Below are 23561 nucleotides of genomic sequence, written 5' to 3'. Positions count from 1 at the left end.
ATTGCGACTTTTAGGTCTGTAATCGAGTGACCAGGGAGATTGAAGTGTTCTCCGACTAGTTTTCGAATGTTGTAATTCTTAACGTCTGATTTGTGTCCATTTATTCTTTTACGTAGAGACTGTCTGGTTTGGCCAAAGTACATGGCAGAGGGGCATTGCTGGCACATGATGGCATATATCACATTGGTAGCATGTTTTATGCAACTCTGTTTCTTGGTACTCTGCAGCGTCACTTATTGCTAATGAAGCACACCTTCACTGAATAAAGCCACTGAAGCAGGAATGATGATGCTGAGAAGGCAAGGCATGGAGGGGGAACTCTGATTTTATGAAATAAAAGATTCTCAGAAATAATGAGGGTTTTAATTGTGAAACCTTATTCTGTGGTCTGGCCAGAGGGTTATAAGATGACCCGTCGTTTATATAACTGAAAAGAGTCCAGAAACAGATCTAAGTATATGAACTGCTGTGCCCTTGCATATGATGAAAAGAAAGGTGGCCCCCGTGTTCTGCGTTACAATGGAGCATTATAACCCAGATTCACATTAAAATATTTTCTTGTAACAGTTGCACATTACGTGGAGTAATCTACGTAGGCGTGTTTTTCATTCATCAATATGTCACTGTATTTATGTGCTAATTTAGGTACCTCCATAAGGAAACTGCTAGGCATATATCATAGTATTAGTACAATAAAACCAAAGCATTCTTTGCAGTGTAACAAAACACTTTGAATTCTTTGTCTTTGCTTAGTCTTTCACTATTTTTTTTCTTTTTGCAAGTGAACTCCCAGATCATCTTGGATATAATATAATTCAAATCCTAAACTCACTTATTTAATCTCCTGTCAAAGTTGTACCTTAATATCTATCCACAACCCTGGTCAAATTTAAAATAAAGAGTGCTGTCAGGGCTGTAGTTGTCAGAGGCCGTAGAATGTAGTTATTTCCCTTGTCATTTCTTGTTACCTCTTTCTTTCACCCATGATCACTGAGTGGATAAAATATTTAAAAGAATGTGCTGTGTTCTATCAAATGCAGTTGAGATGAACAACAGAGGCTGTCAGCAGAAGAGGTCATCAGGCAATTTCGCTCTTTGCTTTCTTTTGAGGCCTTTGTAAGCCCAGTATTATGAAAATAGGCCAAGCACAGAAGTTCATCCACTGTTTAATATATAATATGTATTTTAAATAAAAGACTTTGGCATAGATCTCTGGGATTACAATGACATGCTTCTGTTGTATAACATTTTGGGTTTCAGAGAAGTCGGTAGAGCATAAAATGACCCTTCATTTGTGTGTGGTCCAATATAAGTGCTGGTTTAAAAATGAAGTCAGCTCTTTTCTAACATGTATATCTTACAACCACCTGAAGTTAATTAGAAGAGCTTTTTATCTACAATATAGCAATGTGGCAGTTCATAGGCAAACACAGCAATTAGTTGCCTAAAGTGGCCTGTAATTTGGATCTGATTTTCAGAGATGCTGAGCAACAACCTTTCCAGATGACGTCAATATTCTGCACCTCTGAAAATTAGTCCCAAAGTGTTTAAAGTTGGGTGCTTAAAACTCGAGGCACCCAAAATTACAAGCCAACTCTGTAAATTTGGCCTTAATTACTTAGGTCAGAGCCCCAGTCCTGCAAGTTCTTGCACGCAGACTGACTGCTGCACCTGTGTAGAGATCTACTGAAGTCTGACATGGCAAGCAGAAACCCACAGCAGCAAATCTCAGAGGCCCAGATCTACAGACTCAGGCTTGCGGGGCTTGCCTATCATGCAAAAAATTGCTGTGTAGACATTTCGGTTTGGGTTCAGGATCCATGGGCTTCAGAGCCCAAGCCCGTACGTCCACACAGCTATTTTTAGTGCTGTAGCATGAGCCCTGCAAACCCAAATCTCTAGACCCAGACTCTGAGACTTGCTGCCACGGGTTTCTGCTTGCCATGTAGATGTACCCTAAGTGCTTTGCTGAATCAAGATCTAAGTCAAAAACCTGACAATGAGACCGATCATGAGCTTGTGACTTAGGCAAAATTCCCACTGAGGTCAAGTCAAGTGACTGTGTTGGGTTTTACTTGAGTAAGGAGCGCTGGCTCATGGTTCTGAAACGTGCCAACAAGCTAGAGCACACATATTCAACAAGATAAAAACATCATATCTATTGCTGGATTGTAAATTGGAATAATTCAGCAGGAGTCATCACTATTTTAACACTATAATTGAACCTGAGTATTTCTGTTGTTTGCATAATGTTCTAACACCCCTCAGTAGTGCCACTCTAGTCAGAGGTATAATTTCCATTAGCAGTCCCTTCTGTGAGGTTTTATAACCCTGAGAATTCATGCTGGGCTGAATCATATAATTTTTTAAAAACGAATGGAAACAGCAAAATATAGCTCTCTATATACATAAAAGAAACCAGTGCATCTTTTTCTCAACTGTGTGAAGGAAACAGTTGTTGTTGTTTGTATTGCAGTAACACCAGAAGGCCTCAACTAAGATCAGGGTCCCACCGTGTTGGGTGCCGTACATAATCATAGTGAAAGATAATCTCTGCCCTGAGGAATTTTCAAGCTAAACAAACAGTGTGGGAAAGGGAAACAGAGGCACAAAGAGGTGAACTGATTTGTCCAAGTTGCACAGCCTACACATAGATCGTGATCCAGCAAAACATTTAGACTTCAATAGGGCTAGAAATAGAACCCAGGTGGCCTGAGTCTCAGTCCAGCTACTGGCCACCTGACCACACTGCCTCTTTTGCCAAAGACTAAATGTGTGGCGGAGGGTGCTGTATCTCTCCTAAAACTCACACACAACTTTGAGTTCTTTTTTCACTCTCTGCACAGGCAGGCAATAACTGATGATATTTGACTTCATGAGCTTCTTCTGAAGACTCACTGCATATTTTTGATAAGCCTCATACGCAGAGTCAGTTTAACCCTTGTGTTGTCCCACTCACAGCGTACAAACGATACCCCCGAATGCCCAGAATTCTGTTTTCATAATATTGAAGTTTTCCATTTATCTTGTAATTGAAGTGAATCATTATTATTTTTTTCATAAACATTATAAAAGGGCTCAGGAATGGTGCATCTGATTGTGCTATACATAAGAATATATGTCCTGCTTGCCTGAAGAACTGTCTCTGTTTGCAAGGATTAACAAGAATGTTGAAAGTATATGATTGCACATATTTACACTATGTACGTAATTATACATAGTTACAGTAATCATGTCAATATGAGATAATTGAAAAAAGACTACTTCCAATAAATCCCAGTGAAATTCAAATGAGACTATCTACATTAAAAGAACATTACGGTTTTGATACAAACACCAAAGTAATTCATATTCAAATACCAAAGAAGTGTCACCAGACTATGGCCTGATTTTAGTTATTTAGCAATTAATCCTGAATTGTGAATTTCCTTGAGTCTGTAAATTTCAGTGTAGGCTTTTGGTGCTGAATCTAGGGACTATTTTAATCATGAATCACTCTTTTGGCAAAATGGTGGCAACTCTTACCCTTCAAAAAATACAATCACAGTATAAAGGTTGTCATGACCACTGGGTACACTGCACCTTAGACCTTCTTGAGAGAACCTTGTAGGTAACAGGCCTGGCTTCCTTCATTTGTGGTGGAATCATGCAGGCTACATATAAGTCACCCCCCGAGTGACGTAAGTTACACTGACCTAAGCGCTGGAGTGGACAGCACTATGTCGGTGGGAGACGTTCTCCCACCAATGTAGCTACTTCTGCTGTAGAGCTCTCTCCCGTCGGCTCCGAGCGTCAGCATTAGCAGCGCTGTAAGCTCTGTAGCATAGCCATAGCTTCAGCCTGGATCTCTGGACTGGAACCTCCCTGGTTCCCAATCACGTTAATGACACAGGCCCAACTCTGCGTGGGCACCTCTCAGAGTTTTCTTTGGGAGCCTGAGCCAGTGTTTGTTTTCAGTGATCACAGAACGAGCATCTTCAAAGCGAAGCATGATTTATTCATTCCCCAGAGGTACAAAGCCTGTGGAGCAAAGGGTAAAAGCAATAAAAGGCTACTGCATGCCTGGGTATTATTTACACCTTTGTAAATTCCCCCTCAGCGCAGCTAACTCCATCGCTGGCAGGGAGAAACAGCCAGCACCTGCTCACAGCATCTGTGTCTGTCTCTCTGCATTTGGCAAACTCAGTTTTTCACTGACACACCCTGATTAGCCTCTCCCAACTCATCCAAATCCTCCCCCCTTTCTAGGGCTGTGAGATTTAGAATCCCCTTTGATCCCAGGCTTTAACCTTAGGCAGAGTAATCCATTTCAGCCTGGATAGAGCCAGATAGGAGTATTCCCTAATAAACAGCTTTCCCATTATTTCCTCTAGGAGTCTTACTTTGCTATTGTTTTATTTCTTTTTGGTTTCTCCCTTAACAGCCTCCTTTGGTTTAACTCGGGGCATGCAGGCAGGTTAATATCAAACCCAAGGGGCATATGATATTTATAAAAAATACTACCCATAACTCCCTCATTCTTCAGCGGCAACCTAATGCAAATTCCCCATCACCAGCACCATCCCAAATGAAGGCATAAATCCATTCAGCTTCTCCAAACCTGTTTTTAGTGATGAGGAGCAGGGAGGGGGAAATCTTAGGGCCTGATTCTGACTGGTGTAAATCAGGATTCGTTTTATGGAAGCCAATGGATTTACACCCATATGAGATGAGTGGGTCAATGCTGGCTATTGAACATACTAGTATTTTATTATGTGCCTTTTTCCCAAGTAGAGTAAGTAGAAAAATGTAAACATGCTGGGCCAGATCCTTTGCTAGTATAAGTCACTGTAACTCCATTGGAGTCCACACAGTTACACCAGTTTACACCATCTGAAAATCTGGCCTATAGAATTGGATATAGTTTTTCAGTAGTAACGTTTGGTTTGTGGTAGTGACTAAAGGCAAAGCTGGGACCCCATTGTAACAGGCATGGTAGAGACATCTGGTAAATGATAAGAGCCAGTCCCAGAGGGACATTTGCATGGTGCAGTAACCGTTGTACATACCACACTGACTCCAGAGAAGATGTACTGATGGATTTCATACAGGGTCTCCACATGCTCCATGCATGGATCTCTTGCTGAAGTCAGTGGGATTTTCACATGTGGAACATTTGCAAGATTGACCTCTAGATGTGTCTCAAAAAGATGAAATTAAATGATTCTAGTAATATCAGTTTGAGTCAAAAGAAGTTGCAATTATATGAATGGACAAAATACTTGTATGGCTCCAACATGGAAGGGGTCTTAATGGGTCCTTTCCAGTTCTGCTCTGGAGCCATTACACCGTGATGTCCCTTCTAATTCACTCATGAAAAGCTGTTTGGAAAAACAGTTTGATGTCAGTGCTGGCTACAAAATTATGAACAAAAAATGGCATTACTACCAAACTTCTTCTGATGGTATCATACACTTGGGAAAGCAATGGGAAGGAGGAGTAAAGATCATATAGCAGACAGGTCTAACTCGGGGTAGGCTGACAGAACCAGAAGACGCCTGTGAACCTGCAGAGACTGCGTGAGAGAGCAGAAACCACAATGTTGCCAGGGCTAACTTTCATCTTTTTGTTTTGTGGAAGTCTGAAATGGGGGAGGATCTGCTGTCTGTGGTCGAGGGCTGCGAAGATGAAACTTCTTGAAAGGAAAACTGTCTGAAAAACGGAAGTTGTGATGGCTACCTGTAGTCAGAGTGTTACATTTTGAGGTTGTAGTGTTAGCTTGGTTATATCTCAAGAATAACACAAAGTGAGTGTGTGTGCGTGTCTGCCTGTCAGCCATGAGGAACACCTTTCCTCTTTCTCTGCCTCATGGACACTCTGTCTCTTCAAATATCGTTTGAAAACACATCCTTTTCCCCTTGCTGATGACTACTGATTTCTCTCCCTCTCAGCTGATTATTTAGTATCTTGTGCTGTAATGGTGATATTTAACATGCAAAGGCATTTTAGAACACACCTTGCGAGAAAGACCTTAACAGTAGTAGTAATAATTCTGTCTTACACTTACATGCCGTATATCTCGATGGATCCCAAAGTGCTTTACAAACTGTGGTCCCAATGCTATCACTGTGTGCCATGGCCAGTAGACCACACGCCCGGGATTACTTGTGAAGTATAGTGCTTCTCAGTGTAAAGAAGTGTAGCGGAATTGGGCCCTGTATTCACACAGGACCAGGCTATACCTGCCCCTTCTCCATTCAGGCACACAGTATGTTGGAGGCACAAGGAGCCTTCCCAACCTTTGCATGGCCACATTAGAGCCAAGCAGCCTGTGTAGTCCTTGCAGCCGTCCGTGCACTCATTGGGGTGGAGAGCACCTCGAGGGATGGGGAGGAGTCAGGACCTGGATACTGGTCCATGGAGTGAGGCTGGTGCATAGGGGAAATAAGCTGGAGCCTGCAGAATTGTGTACTAGCTACTGTTTTCCTCCTGCATACCAGGGAGACTTTGGGACTCTTTCTGGCTGCTCACCCTGGGGCGGTACATCTCTACCCCCCTGTGTTGGGCTGTGCCTTAAAGACACTACCAGACCACAGGACTCTCTGCACTAGAATGCAGCAAATGACTGGGACACAGCATAGTGCACAGTGAGGGCAGGGGAAGAGAGCTGCTTAGTGTGTTTAGAGAAGGGCACAAGCTGTACAATTCAGCTCTCAACTTTCCCAAAGTTTGAGGGTGTTTGCTCAGCCAAACTAACCCTTTGCCTGCACCTATCACCACGCTTCTCTCTCTCCCCAGCTTTAATGAATGCCAATAAAGTGCTTGCTGCTGTGACCCCTCAATCTGAGGTTGTGTCAGCTTTGTCAGCTTGCTGACTCTAATCCACTGGACTATCAAAAGTGACAGCAACAGCAATGCATTACAAATTCCACACACCCCCTCCTCCGACACTGAAAATCTTGGATTGCTTGCAAATAACGATACCATTGCCACAAGACGGTTCCCATACACATGCACAAAAATGTTATAGCACTCGGGCCAAACGCAGTTTGGGGCTCTGCAACTGAATTAGTGGATATGATGGAAGTTTATTTCAGTGTCTCAATATTGGCCCGAGTTAAGCCGTTGTGGACAACCAAACTATGCTTGTCATGAAACCTGATGCCGTAGTTTGGGGTTTCATAAAGTCAGCACAGTTTTCATACCTGTAGTGCAAAAGGTTTGTTATAACTACAGTGCATGTCAGAGTGTTCCTTTTACAAGGAACAAGTGTGCAAATGTGTTCCTTTTACAAGGAAACACCTGATAGGGAACGGGAAGTTTCATGATTTGCAACTGGCAGAAAGCCAGACTTTCAGTGGGGTAAATTGGCGTAGCACTAGTGAAGTTAATGGAACTTTGCCAGTTTACACAAGTGGAGAATCTGTACTAGAATTTCCTTCAGATCAATCCTTTGAAGTGTGTGCGGGTCTTTTATGCCTACATGTACACATACGCCTAGGGGCTATGTCTACCCTACAAGCCAGGGGTGAGATTTCCCTGCTTGCATACACATATGTGCACTAGCTCTTATCCAGCTAGCATGTGTACAAAGAGTAGTGTAGCTACTCAGACAGCGGCAGTGTAGACACAGTATAGACATGCTGAGTATGTACTCACCAATTTCAGGCAGGCTGGTACTCAACACACCCCACCCCCCCCCGCATGCTGCTGCTACCATACAACTATGTGTATGCAAGTGGGGGATCACACTCCAGGCTCATCATGTAGACATAGGCACGTGCACAGAATGGGAAAGTGATCCAGCCCCTAAAATTCCAGAATGTCTCAAGAAGTCATATAGATCTCAAAACACTCACTCGGGGCAAGGATGATCACACTGGCTCCTTCATAATCATCCTCCCATCTGGGCGTGTGTGTGTGGGTGCTTGTTTGTTTTCGTTGACAAACATCATGAAACGTTGTTGGAGCATCTTCAACTGTAAAGGCTCTTTGGTCCGTTTACAGGGGCACCCCTTAAAACCTTGCTGATTGCCTTAGATAACTTTGTATTTGTAGTTATATTACTTGAGTATTTGCAATATACAATGTATTGCCTGTAGAGAGTACACCGCTGTTCAAGGAAACATTGCAGACCAAAGTATCTTGTCTATCTTAGGTAACATTGGAAACAGTAGTGTACTCGAGAGTAAATATGGGTAAATGGAGTTTAGTGACTTCTCCTTTGGCTAATATAGAGTTTAGCTTTGGCGTTTACCCACTTTTGATTTGGGGAATACGGAGGTTAATTTGTTAGTTTACCCACTTTTTTTCCCCAGCACACTGCTGATTGGAAACTTTTTAAGGGCCAACACTGTATTTAAACCACTGATCAGGAGAAACTGGTTAGTTCTTTTTGAATCTTTATGGGAGAGGGGTGCATGTTCACCTTGTGATTTTTATTTGAGTCACATAAATACTAATCATAATAAATTCCCTGTCATACATCGAGAGCAAATTGGCACACAGATCTGATACATATTGTATCTGGCTCTATTCATATCCCAGTCGATTAAAACCAAAAATCAGGCAGGCATGATTTTAGAAGTAAAAAAAAAAAAATCCTTATTTTTTCTGGCTTCTGTCCTGCTTCCCTTTATTTTAAAATAAATCAGTGCCTACATCAAACAATATAGAATCACATGGTATCAATCCATGGCATAATACATACAAACACAGATGTTAAACTGAAACTAGTGAGAACTTTAATTGCTAATTAAATGTGTACTTTGTGTTCTTTGGCCATGAGGTTAGTCATTCCGTTTTTGGAATTGACCTATATTTAGCAAATAAGATTTTAATTGGTGGATACGACTAATTGCAGCACAAACACATTGTTCTTGTATTACATCCATTAGCTACAATACACTATAACAAGCTACAGTACACTATAACTTTCTTATTTGTAAGGGACACCGTTGCAGCATCTGTGATCTGGAAGTAGTGCAAGGAAGTTTTTCATGCATGGAGCCCACTGTTTTGTTCCTGAGATTTGTGGGCGCCACAAGTTTCGGTGGCTCTGGAAATGTTTGAAAGGCCTTTACTGTACAGTTCATGTGCCGAAAGCCGATGTAAGTGTGATGATGGCATGCTAGACTTCCAAAGAATTTGCTCCCTTATGTCTGTTGCAGACACCCATTTCCAACTTATTAACTTATTGTCTCGATAAACCGTTTGCTGTGTCCTCGCCAGTTACATTAGTCATATGACCTTGTGTGTAGAGCCCTGCACGAATTCAAAATTTGTATCCGCATCCGGTCTGTGACCCGCAAACATGGTCCATGGATATCCACATTCTTGGATATAAAGTGAATATCCACAGATTTTCAGGGCTCTATTTATGTGATAATACAATAGGATGCTATCTATAAGGGCCCAATCCTGAGAGGGGCAGAGATCCTGACAATGGGAGTAGAGGGACTCAGCACCTTGGAGGAGTGGACTGTTAGTGGTATCACGGATTCTAGTTTAATCTGAACATTAGCTCTACAGGGAGTTAAAGTTTTAAAAGATTTGTGACATGCTGAGTAATTTGTATCCCCCGTCTCCTGAATTCTGCATTAGAGAGTGGGAGCCAGATACTTAGCTGTGGTGAATCAGCATAGCTCCATGGACTTTAGTGCCAATTGCCACCAGCTAAGGAGCTGCATATTGATTAGTGACAAAAAGAAATAAAACTTTTCCAGCAATTGCTGGGGGCAAGTTAGTATTTTTCACCATGTGACTCTGCCTGCTGAACACGAACAACAGAGGGTCTAAATATGTTCTCCTATGGGTCTCCAGTCTTCAAGCCATAGTAGACTTTAAAGCAAAGAGAGCCTGAGCATGTGTACTCTCTCAGCAGCCAAGTAGAAAAATCAAATCACTATTCTGTTTACTAATTACCTTTGGGAGCACAAGAAAAGTGAAAGTTTTACAATGTAATCAGCAGAAAAGTTCTGTGTTCTAGAGAGATTTTGCTGATTCTGCAGATCCTATTTTGCAGGAAACGGTGTTTTGCAATGCAGATGTCCTGGATTCCCTGAAGGGAATAAAAACAAATTCTGAAATCCCTCCTGACACAGATTTCTAATTTTTACCAGCTCCCCTGCACCCCAGTAGTTCATGGAACCTGGCTAGTCAGTTTCCATCTTATTACATGAGCAGCACTCTGCCAGGATATATAAGAATGAAGTTGAACTTGGGGCCAAGTATAAATGGATGTTTTTGTGCTAGCTATAAGAAAAATCATTCAGATTTCTCCTTTGCTGAAAGTGTAAACTGTTCTTGTTGATTGTGGGGGGGGTTGTTTACGCTTGCAACTCAGGAACAAGCAGTCTTTGTCTTTTGTGTGAATGACAGTGTAGATACTAGAAATAAAGAAGGAAGACTGCTGCCAGATGTAAGCCTTTCCCCTGAGGCATGACTCAAGGCTCCTTCCTGGTGCTTGCTCATCAGAGCAGCTTCTACATGTTTCTCACGTGGGTTGGATCCTAGGTTCTTTGTTGAAATATCTGGTGCCTCCACCCAAGGTGACTCCTCTTTGTGCCTGGGATACAAGGTGTATTGTCCCTTAAGAAAATGACTGATGCTACTTTTCATAATGAGGAGTATCAGCAGCAAACAAAATATAATAATACAAACCCCAGCAAATGAAATGCCTCACCCCAAAATAACAACGTACCAAAGGGAGACTTCACTGGGGAGAGGACACAGAGAGTCTAGGGAAGGTAAGCGTTAAGGTTAACTAATAAATGCTAAAACTTTAATAATCAACAAATTCCCCACTTCCCACCATTCACAACTGTACCCCAAACCTCTCCCTGGCACCTTCCCAGGCAGATGGAATGCATAGGATGAGTCTGGAAATGAGGGTAGCCGCGCTGCAAACATTGGCCAGCTTAAAGAAAGCAGAAGGGACTCTCTTACAGTGTTTTACCCCTGAATAGTAGAGCCCTGAAACCCAACCCAAATCCAACAGGGCCCAACTACAAGTGCCATGTCTGGGGTGGGGCAGGTGGGGCAACAACCCGACCCTCTCGGTCTTGGGTCATGTTGGCTCTCCTCTTCCTGCCCATGGGGTTGGTGCGGCAGTGGCTCTCGCAGCCCCTCTGCACGGTTTGTGCTGAAGGGTGAGCGTGCCTGAGGAGCTCTGGGACCGGAGGAGCTGTCAGCTTTTCCCCCTGCGGCCCTGGGGCTGGAGCAGCTGTTAACTCCCACCGCTGGGGACCCAGGCCAGAGGATCCGTCAGCTCCTGCCACTCTGGCCCCGGGGCCAAAGGATCTTGCTCTCTCCACCCCAGCCCCGGGGCTGTAGGAATTCTTGCCCTCACCTTGTGCCCGCCCCTCGCCTTAGATTAACAGTTCCAAACTTCTGATGTCAGTATATGGGAATATCATTACTGTCAGCTCTAACACCGAAGCTCAAACTAACCTTTCAGCTAAACACTTATAAAGTCACAGCCTGTCAGAATAATATTACTGTCATTTCTAACACCTAGGCTAACAGGCACAACCTCAGATCATGCCTGAAATATTAACTGATAGACTCTCTTGTAGAAATAGAGTGTGAGGATGATCAACTCCCTGTCAATCAAAGCTTTTAATCCAAGCCTCCAGCTCACTCGTAAATGATACTACCATTATCTAAAACAAAGTGGGTGTTTTCTTATTTCTCATACATTTTCACATTAGAAGAGTATTACAAGATGACACATCCATGCCATGAGTCCTATAGACACTATGGGCTGGATCATACAATCCATACTCACATTGGTGAATATTTACTTATACAGGTAATGCACTGAGTCCAGTGGTAATACTTGTGTGAGTAACTGTTCCTGTATGTAAATCTGAGAGACACAATCAGACCCTGTAAAAGAAAGCTCAGATAAAATAATACCACCTAACTAAGGTCTTGGATTTCATCAAGATTTTTATTGGGTGTCTGTGACCTACTGGAGACCAGCATATGGTACTAAGTTTTGATATGGGTGTCTCTCCTCAGGATGGAAGCTGACAGTGATACAAGCTATCCAATTTGTAGAGTCACGCACTGTAGGAAGGGGAATCTTTAAACATTAAACTCTCCAAGACGATGGTTATATGTACACTCTGTTTTGCTCCTCCTCAAATTTCAGTCACCATATTATTTGTTGAATATTTATTTTCCTCTGGCAAAAAACTGAAAATTCAAGATTGTGTCCCTGAGGTTAGACAAGGAGTCTGGGGACTTTTGTTCTTATTTACACTAAATCCCCTTGACACCACTCTGGCAGTGTAAAGTGCCTTTAGTGTAAATGATACTTACTGTGGGCCTGATTCTCAAAATACCTGTGTGTAATTTCATATTGTGTAAATCTTCAGAGCATGCTATGCAACATCTCCAATCAGAAGTAAGTACTCTTTACCAATTCTGACATTGCAGCATTACTTCAAACAGCTGCTGTGGCAATATCGTTGCAAAAATGACTACCTTCTGGAGTCAGGAATTCTGAGCATGTCATGGCCCACTAGTTTGCTCAGTCTTTTGGTAGTAGACAGTTCAAGGCTGGGTCACCTGTACCAGAAGTTGATAACAGAATGCAACCCTTAAGAATGTTGAACATCTTTTTATAATCTAGTCTTATATTTTCATTTAATATTTGATATACATTACCTAGTAATATATAAATGACCAAATATAGCATTTTAGGTGTTTGGAGTAAGACAAGTGTGACTTTAATATACACAATAACTAAACTATTAAACTGTACATTTGGCTAGTTCCTCAGGGCTTCCATGTGTAAATTCTGCTCTCTGATGCTGCTCTGAGGGGTCCTCTTTGCCTCCCTTGGCAGCGTGGCACAGTTACAAGCCAGGCTGCCATATAGTGTGTCCTTCCTCTTTCTTCCTCTACCCCCTGGGACTGGAAAGTGGAAGCCATATAGAAATAGTGTTGACATTAATGCTGCTTTAACTCCCGCACAGATTTCTGCATGGAAATCTAGCGGTTCTGAAAGGACCATGCTCCGGAGAGCGGGCTGCTCTGCAACTCTGCCCCCTATTGGCCTCTTCTCTACCCTTGGCAACCCAGATTCATTGAATGCATGGAGTAGGCAAAGAAACGCATCTGTGCTCATGGCTGATTACCTTTGAAGCCCTGAACGATCTTGTACACAGTTTCTTCAGAGTCTGCCTGACACCCGCCATGTTATCACCGTAGTTGAGATTTGCTGGGATGCTGTAGCTACCAGTCTCTTGTGTTCAACTAAATGAACTCCACCAAAATGTCACAAGGTTTCTCAGTTGAGGGTTTCTGTGTCCGGAATTCTTTGCCCTTGGAAGTATGCCAGAGACAGCGTTTGGTGAGTTTCAGAGTGTGATGGGAAATGTTTATATTGAATTTAGCATTTTGTTAATTTGGCTTTGCCTTGTTTTCGATCACTTCAATATTTGTAGTAGTTTGGTAGCAACAGTGCTTATACTAACCACGAGGGGTAGCTGTGTAGATTATGGAGCTGAATTAGTTATTTCCATCTGGGTAAAGTGAGTCTAAAATGCTATCAGATTAAAATTCCCCAGTCGCCTTCACCGCTGGCGGCATTTTTCACACAATTTGCACAGTTGTAAATGACTACACAAGGGGCGAGGCAGGGGGGAATCAGGACCTACACCTTTCTAATTTTGCATATAAGCACTTGGATGTCATGGTTAAAAGCACTTTAGAAATGACGGCATACATATTCTAAGGTCTAATGAACAGGGATGCTGGTAAAAATAGTTTCAGAGTAGCAGCCGTGTTAGTCTGTATCCGCAAAAAGAACAGGAGCCCTTGTGGCACCTTAGAGACTAACCAATTTATTTGAGCATGAGCTTTCGTGAGCTGTTAGTCTCTAAGGTGCCACAAGTCCTCCTTTTCTTTTTTGATAGAAATAGTGTGGTTTATATACCAGTTTATTGGAATTCCAGTGTTAGAATGAGTGTGTTGCAGTGGTGGATTTAGAAATCATTTAACTCTATGGTGATCACGGAAGGTACACAGTGACCTTGTTAGAAAGTCTGTAGTGGAGTTCAGTTTGAACATAAGCACTCTGAGAACTGTGAACACTGAGCAAGAAGCCAAATTAGCATGCACTTTTGCATGATCTGGCTTGCTGCCTGGGCACTTTCCCCTAGTGCTTGGAGCACTGATTAAGGTAGCCAACTATAAATCATTAAGGCACATGTCAATGAAGCTCCTGAGATACCACTGAGGATAGAAGAATCATATCCTTTCCTTACTTGATTTATGAAGCTGGACTCTGTTAAAAATCCATTCAAATCTATGAACTGGTACTGGTTGTTAAACTGACAGTTTACATTCAGCAGACATTAGCTGCAATTATTTACCCATGGAAATAAACATAGAAATAAACTCTGTATTCTCTTTGGATTTTTCTGTTGTTAAACTTTTCCCACTCCATGGTCTTATTTGTGTCAGTGTATAACCACATCCCAGACATTAGTTTTGTCAGGTGTGTCTTACTGAAAATGTATCAGAACACATACTTTTCAATTTTCCACTGGAGGTCATTGAAATGTTTTAAATCCATCTAAAAATCTCATTTTCTTTGTGCTCCAGGAATCCTGCTGTAACTTGCTTTTACAAATACACCACATGATACTATCACATGAATGATGAAAACTAATCTTCCTGGAGCCCAATAATTATTTCTGTCTTCTTGCCAAAGGCTGATGTAACCAACCTATGAGATGCATGTGCAAACTTGTAATCTGAACACAATATGGTTTCCTTCACTTTCTGAGGGTATTTCCTCAGTCAGCATGAAAAGATCTTGTCTGGACGAAAGCCTCTTACAAATGCTCTGCAAACCTGAAGGGGGAAAAACTGTTTGGAAGGTGCCTCCCTCAGCATGTGGGAAGTTTTCCAAATTGCTAATTGATCAGTGGACTTTTTGCCATCAGATGTCTTAAAATATGTGCTGGCAGTTTTGTACACACCAAAGCTCACCACATACTGATGAATACAAGGTGAATGGTAAAAAGCTATGCAGCGAGATCTCCGGTCTTAAGTCAGGACTTAAGCTAGATCTTAAATGTTTTGTTCTTCATGGAGCTTGACTTAGCAGCATCTGTCCTTGAACTAATCTATTCTGTTGTAGGGAGGAGTCCTTGCCCCAAAGAATTGCATCTTATTTGGAACGTAAGCTCTTAGGAAGAGAGACAAAGGCCATTTCAACATTTTTAAATATGTTTTAGGTACCTAAAGTTAAACACCTAGATCCTTAGTCGGGTATTTAAAGAAGTTTTCAGAGGTGATGAGCATCCGCAGCTCCTCTTGACTTCAGGACACTTATTTAGATGCTTTAATATGGATTTGGGTGCAACTTTAGGCACCCAAGTATGAAAATGCAGGCTTTTTTGTCTTTTAATATCTATAAAGCACCATGGTGTGTTTATTGTGCTGAAGGGAACATAAGCAAAGCATTTAAAAAGCTTTTTACCTGATGCCATGGGGCAGGTTTGCAGATGGACTTGGGAAGCACAGATAGGGCTGTGCATTACTGCAGTCTCCAGTCCATCTCCCCCTGGTAGGAGAGGTACAAGGGTTATGGAGCATCCTCTGGCCACTAGGCTACACTGTCAGTCGTGGAGCCATGCTGCTCCAGGGATTAGGAGAAGGAGTCCTCCGACCTTTGCCCCAGTGGTGTTTGTCAGTTACCTGTACTGGGAACTGAGACATAATTTTGCCCAGTTTGTGCATTATACAGAATCATGTGAAGGACAGTACTGAAATATCATATGGTTCACTGGCTTTTGAGTGTGGGTTTAAGTGTCTGGCCCACAGAACCTGTACAAAACACAATTTTAAAATAATACCATATTACGTAATCCTGAAATAGAGTCCGATGAAATTTATAACATATATTATATATGTTGTAAAAATTATAATATAATACAAAATAATGAAAAGAGAAGTCATTTCAAAATGAAAATTTGAAACATTCTGCAAATGTCAAAATGGGATGATTTGACATTGTTGGAACTTTTTTTTTCTTTCAGTTTTCTTCTGAAATGAAATTCTGGTAAAATCAACTCAGTTTTGGGAAGCAATTCGATTAAACTGTATGTCCAATGGAATATGGTTCTGTCTGTCTCTTAGATCCACTGTAATTTTGAATAATTTTGTAGCTTTTATGTTCAAAACTTGATGGAATACTGTACATTGTAAAATGAATTATTTCAAAGCATGTTTTGGAAAATTTTTTAATTTTGTTTTGAATTACAAATTTTGTTTTGGAATTTTGAAATTTTGTTTCAAATGACCTTTTATTATTATTTCACATTATTTCATAATATGACATAATAGTAAAATATTTTATTTTATTTTATTTTAAAAATCATTTATATAAAAATATTTTAAAATCATCTGCTACTTAGTACTGATTGAAATATCCTTTTGTAGATCTAAAAGTTTCCTGTTTGTGTTCCAATGAAACAGTTTGACTACTGACACATATTGAAATAATGTAAAAATAATAAAAATAGTGTAAAAATGAATCCCCCCTAAAATTCCAAAATGAAATTTCAGAATTCTGAAATGAAAACTCAGAATTCCAAATCTAAAACCTGAAATTTTGAAAAGAAAATTTGCCAAAACTGAAAATTTTTCTTTGGAATTTCTGGTTTATGGAAAATTTCATAAATATTTGTTTTCATTCTGAATCAGAGCATTTTTGTTTTAATGTGAAATTTTCCTGCCTATCAGAAATTCCAAGTTTCTATGTGCTCTTGGTGAAATATCTGAGTTTTGCAGACTTTTGGACAGATTGTCTACCATCTTGAGGTCATTTCGACCTAGTTCAATACCAAAGAGTAAGTTAAACTTTTACATTTGAGCTGCAGTGCCACTAATTCTAGCTCACATTTGAGGATCATTTGTTGCATCCTCCACAAAATCTCAAGTTGCACACAGGGTACAGCGACTTTCTCAGAAACTGACTCCAATGCTTCTGCATGGAGATCCTATCTATTGGATGAAAGACATGAATGCCTGCTATTATACTTACCACTTCATACTTTAGGTCCTGAAATATAGAATTTCATGTGGACGATTTTTACAAACATAATTTTGTGATTTCATAAACCAGATGGTCAGGGATGCAGACCCATGCCCTGTGTGTCCCTAAGCCTCTGACTGCCAGATGTCGGGACTGAAAGATGGGGGGTGGATCACTCAATAATTACCCTGTTCTGTTCATTCCCTCTGAAGCGTCTGGGATTGGCCACTGTCAGAAGACAGGACGCTGAGCTGGATGGTCCATTGGTTTGACCCAGTATGACCATTCTTATGTTCTTATGATACGGTTAATTCCGTAGTGAGCTGCCATGTCAACTTCAAAGTGTGCCCTAGCAATGAGCATATGTAGCTCATAGTTCCTCCTGTTACACTCTGGTTGCTACACGTTGATACTAAGCCTTCCGTATGAGCAGCACCATCATATTGTACATGACAGTTTGTTGGTCCTCAGATTTAGGTTCAATAACATATCTACTGATATGATTACCTTTGCTGAGGTACAGGCTGCATTGTACAATGCAATTAACTCTTCATGAACATTCGTGTCATAATCCACTTATTGCGGGCATAAAACCACTTGCTTTTTGTTGGAGAAGTCTTTTGTTTCACCTACTATAATAGTATACCATTTTCTAGAAATTTTCTCAGAATATGATTCTGAAAAAGAATCAAGACAAAATCTCAAGTCCAGTTATTCAGAGTGAGCTAATGGAAATAATGGCTCTTAAAATCATAAGAGATATTTCTGTCTGTAAACAAAGCAATTGCAGTCAACCTCTCCACTTTGGGGCATATTTTCAGCTGTTCAGTATAATAGCTTTGCAGTGCAAATCCTTGTCGGGCAAGATAATATATATTACTTAGTATTTTCAATAGTTTCTTCCTGTTTTCTTCTTTCTTCTGAGACTACAGAAAACTTAGAATGTCATCATTGTTGTCTGTGGTCTTTTGAAGACTATAAACTGCATCAAGGTAACACAAAGAAGCTTGGTGCCTCTGAAATTTGTCTTGAGCCTTTTCCCAGTTAGGGAATCCAGACTGCGTGAAAGGTTAATTTGTGTGCTTAATTAAAATAAGTTTTTGATTGAAAGTTGTTGTATTTTTTTGTTTTTTTGCAAAACATGCAGATTCAGGGACACTGACATATTTTATGAATTTGTGCCAATTTCACTGAAGTGTTTGAGTCAAAGCAAAAAACAAACAAACAAAGAAAAACAATTAACAAAGCAAAAAAACCCGAACCCAATCAAATTCCAAAAAAACTGAAATGTTTAATTTTGACATTTCTCAAATGAAATGTTTTAGTTCAAAAGCACTTTTATTTAGAAATTTCCTTTAACTTTTAAAATATATATATATGGTTAAAAATACTCAAACTCAAAATGAAACAGAATGTTCTGTTTGACATGAAACAATTTTTTTTTTAATTTCAAATACTTTGAAAATTTTTGTTTTTGTTTTGATCTGTTTGTCCAGCTCTACTCAGCACTACAACCAGCAGAAATTCATCCAATTGGAAGAATAATTTCCTCCATTTTAAAAAGTCATGTTATAAGTAATTTCATTTTAGTACTTTAAGAATATATACTTTGCTTTTTGTATTTCACTCAGTCACTACTAACTTAGTAAGAATGGCACAAGATTGCAGAATTAAAATACTTACACAAAATGCTCTTGAATATAAGAACGGTCACACTGGGTCAGACCAATGGTACATCCAGCCCAGTATCCTGTCTTACAACAGTGGTCAGTGACCGATGCTTCAGAGGAAATAAATAGAACAGGGCAATTATTGGGTGATCCATTCCCTCTCTTCAAGTCCGAGGTTCTGGCAGTCAGAGTCTTAGGGACACCAAGAGCATGGGGTTACATTCCTGACCATTAGCCATTGATGAACCTATCCCCTATGAAGTCATCTAATTCTTTTTTGAATCCAGTTATATTTTTCGCCTTCACAACATCCCCTGGCAATGAGTTCCACAGGTTGACTGCATGCTGTGTGAAAAAGTACTTCCTGATATCCGTTTTAAACCTGAAGCCTATTAATTTCATTGAGCAGCTCCTGGGTCTTGTGTTATCTGAAGGGTAAATAAGACTCCCCTATTCACTTTCTCCTCACTATTCATGATTTTATAGTCCTCTATTATATTCCCCCATAGCTGTATCTTTTCTAAGATGAACAGTCCTAGTCTTTTTAATCTCTCCTCATCTGGAAGCTATTCCATACCCCTAATAATTTTTATTGCCCTTCTCTGTACCTTTTCTAATTCTGTATTTGTTAGTCTCTAAGGTGCCACAAGTACTCCTTTTCTTTCTGAGTATTCAAAGTGTGGACATACCAGGAATTTATATAGTGTCATTATGATATTTTCTGTCTTAACATATATATATTCCTTTCCTGATAATTCCAAACATTTTTTGACTGTCGCTACACATTGGGTGGATATTTTTAGAGAGAACTATCCATGACAACTCCAAGATCTCTTTCTTGAGTGGTAACATATAATTTAGACCCCATCATTTTAGATGTATAGTTGGGATTATGTTTTCCAATGCGCTTTACTTTGCACTAGGGCTGTCATTAATTGCAGTTAATTCACATGATTAACTCAAAAAATTAATCACAATAAAAATTAATTGTGATTAATTGCAGTTTTAATCACACTGTTAAACAATAGAATACCAATTAAAATTTATTAAATATTTTGAATGTTTTTCTACGTCATCAAATATATTGGTTTCAATTACAATACAGAATACAAAGTGTACACTGCTCACTTTATATTATTATTTTTATTACAAGTATTTGCACTGTAAAATGATAAAAGAAATAGTATTTTTCAATTCACCTCATACACTACTGTAATGCAATCTCTTTATCGTGAAAGTGCAATTTACAAATTTAGATTTTTTTTGTTACATAGCTGCACTCAAAAACAAAACAATGTGAAACTTTAGAGCCTACAAGTCCACTCAGTTCTACTTCTTGTTCAGCCAATCGCTAAGACAAACAAGTTTGTTTACATTTACGGGAGATAATGCTGCCCGCTTCTTATTTACAATGTCACCTGAAAGTGAGAACAGGCTTTCACGTGGCACTTTTGTAGCTGGCATTGCAAGGTATTTACATGGCAGATATGTAAACATTTGTTTGCCCCTTCATGCTTCAGCCACCATTCCAAAAGACATGCTTCTATGCTGATGACACTCGTTAAAAAAATGTGTTAATTACATTTGTGACTGAACTCCTTGGGGGAGAATACTATGTCTCCCTCTCTGTTTTACCCACATTCTGCCATATATTTCATGTTATAGCAGTCTCGGATGACAACCCAGCACATGTTCGTTTTAACAACACTTTCGCTGCAGATTTGACAAAACGCAAAGAAGGTACCAATGTGAGATTTCTAAAGAGAACTACAGCACTCGACCCAAGGTTTAAGAATATGAAGTGCCTTCCAAAATCTAAAGGGATGAGATGTGGAGAATGCTTTCAGAAGTCTTAAAAGAGCAACACTCAGATGTGGAAACTACAGAACCCCAACCACCAAAAAAGAAAATCAACCTTCTGCTGGTGGCATCTGACTCAGATGATGAAAGTGAACATGTGTTGGTCTACATTGGTTCAGATTGTTATTGAGCAGAACCCCTCATTAGCATGGACACATGTCCTCTAGAATGGTGGTTGAAGCATGAAGAGACATATGAATCTTTATGCATATGCATCTGGCTCGTAAATATCTTGCCACGCCGGCTACAACAGTGCCATGTGAACACCTGTTTTCACTTTCAGGTGACATTGTAAACAAAAATCAGGGAGCATTACCTCCTGCAAATGTAAACAAACTTGTTTGTCTGAGTGACTGACTGAAGAAGAAGTAGGACTGAGTGGACTTGTAGGCTCTGAAGTTTTACATTGTTTTATTTTTGAATGCAGTTTTTTTTTGTACAAAATTCTACATTTGTAAGTTCAACTTTCATGGTAAAAAACTGTGTTACAGTACTTGTATGAGGTGAATTGAAAATACTATTTCTTGTTTTTTATAGCACAAATATTTGTAATCAAAAATAAATAAAAAAGTGAGCACTGCACACTTCGTGTTCTGTATTTTAATTGAAATCAATACATTTGAAAAAGTAGAAAACATGCAAACATATTTAAATAAATGGTATTCTATTATTGTTTAACAGTGCGATTAGTTGTGATTAATTTTTGTAATCGTTTGACAGTCCTACCTTGCATGCATCAACATTGAATTTAATTTGTCATTTTGTCGCCCAGTGAGATCATTTTTATCTCTTTGCAATCTGCTTTGGATTTAACTATATTAAGTAATTTAGTATCATCTGTGGACTTTGCCACCTCACTACTTACCCCCTTTTCCAAGATCATTTATGAATATGTGAACAGCACTGGTCCCAGTACAGATCCTTGAGGGACCCAACTATTTACCACTTTTCATTGTGAAAACTGATCATTTATTTCTACCCTTTGTTTCCTATCTTTTAACCAGTTACTGATCCATAAGAGGGCCTTCCCTCTTATTCCACATCTCATTACTTTGCTTAAGAGCCTTTGGTGTGGGACTTTGACAAAGGTTTTCTGGAAGTCCAAGTACACTATATCCCTCTTGTCCACATGCTTGTCAACATCCTCAAAAAATTTGAATAGATTGGGAGGCATTATTTTCCTTTACAAAAACCGTGTTGATTCTTCCCCAAAATACCATGTTCATCCATGTGTCTGCTAATTCTTTTCTTTACTATAGTTTCAACCAATTTGCCTAGTACTGAAGTTATGTTTACTGGCCTGTAATTGCCAGGATCACCTTCAGAGTCTTTTAAAAAAATCAGCATTACATTAGTTATCCTCCAGTCATCTCCTACAGAGGATGATTTAAGTGATAGGTTACATGCCAGAGTTAGTAGTTTCTGCAATTTCATAGCTGAGTTCCTTCATAACTCTTGGCTGGTGACTTATTACAGTTTAATTTATCAATTTGTTCCTCCTCTATTTACACCTCAGTTTGGGACAGATCCTCAGATTTGTCACCTACAAAGAATGGCTCAGCTTTGGGAATCTCCGTCACATCCTTTTTGCAGTGAAGACCAATGCAAAAACTGTAGTATTTAGCTTGCCTTTTGGTTGTCTGTACTCACTACATTCTTTGTAGAACTGCGTAGAATGCAAAAGAATGAAGAAAGAAAAAAGCCTTTATCTGATCTGTTGATTTAACTGGAAAACAATTGCTTTTATGTGCCTCTCTCACCCAGAGATTCTGACAAGGAGAAGACTATAAATAAGGTGATAGCTGGAGGTCCTTTGACCCCAAGGCATGATAGGACAGAAGCCAGAGGCTGCAAAAGGACAGACAGAGAATTATGGTTCCGTGATGTCTGATCATCTGGCGTCTCCCCCCTCCTTTTGTGAAAAGAGCACATGGAACTCATGTTGTGGGGGTGGGAAGGGAGGAAAAACGAGCCAATTAAAAGGCTGTGGGAGTCATCCCCTGAGGAGAGGCAGCTGGCTGGACGTATCCCAGGTTCCTCTAGAGAGAGTGGATCCGAAGTCCAGGAGCACAAAGAGAGGAGAGAGAGAATCAGTAACCCTCATCAGAGAAGAAGGGAAACAGCCAGTTTAGCTGCAAAAGGAATGGGAGAAGTATGGGCAGGTCACACAGAATTCCCCTTTACAAGAAATGGAGACCCTGCTGAGCTATTTCCCAGCCAGAGGGAGGAAAGGGAGAATCCTGAGCCTGTTGCAGGAGATACCTTCAACCTGGCCCTGGCTATCAAAGCCATCTGATATTCTGGGGGAAAGAGAGGGACTCCAAGCAGCTATCTCCCTCCCGTTTTGAAGAGAACAAACTGAATTATCAGAGAACTGTCTCTGCGACAGTAGTTAAATAGAATACAAATCATATTCAGCAGCTATTATTTTATGTTCTTTTTAACTCTAGCCCTCCCCATCACACAGAAGAAAGTTGTCTATGCCACTGACTACCCTTTTCTTATACAATAAAAAATATTCTGCAACAATATACTTGTAAATTTTCTCCACAAAATGCACCTTGAGCCAAACAAATCAGCACCTTTCACAGCTTTTCTCTGTTAATTTGTCATCTTTAATTTAAATCAGAGTTGAGAACAAACATCGTAATTTGTTTCACTGCCCAAATTCCGCTCAGAAATTATGTTTCAACGTCCCTAGGACTGTTCGTATTTACGCTCCTGAGTCCATCTGTCATTGTTGCGCTCGTTCAAAACTGTGCTCAGACATCACACTTCCTTCCACTTCCTCTTCATCTGGTTCAGAGACCATCTTCCCACAGTGCAACCAACTGCACTGCCAATAAGACACAGGTGTATGGCTGTTGAAAGAGACAGAAATGAGAGAGAGTGGAGTGAGGACAGTTCCGTATTCATAGTGTGTACATCCCAAGCTACCTTGTCCATCTGTTATATTTTCTTGTTAGTAGCAGTTGAGCACCTAACCATGAAGG

Source organism: Eretmochelys imbricata, chromosome 10, assembly GCF_965152235.1.
Source record: "Eretmochelys imbricata isolate rEreImb1 chromosome 10, rEreImb1.hap1, whole genome shotgun sequence".
NCBI classification, from domain to species: domain Eukaryota; kingdom Metazoa; phylum Chordata; order Testudines; family Cheloniidae; genus Eretmochelys; species Eretmochelys imbricata.
Note: the sequence above shows the minus strand (reverse complement) of the source record.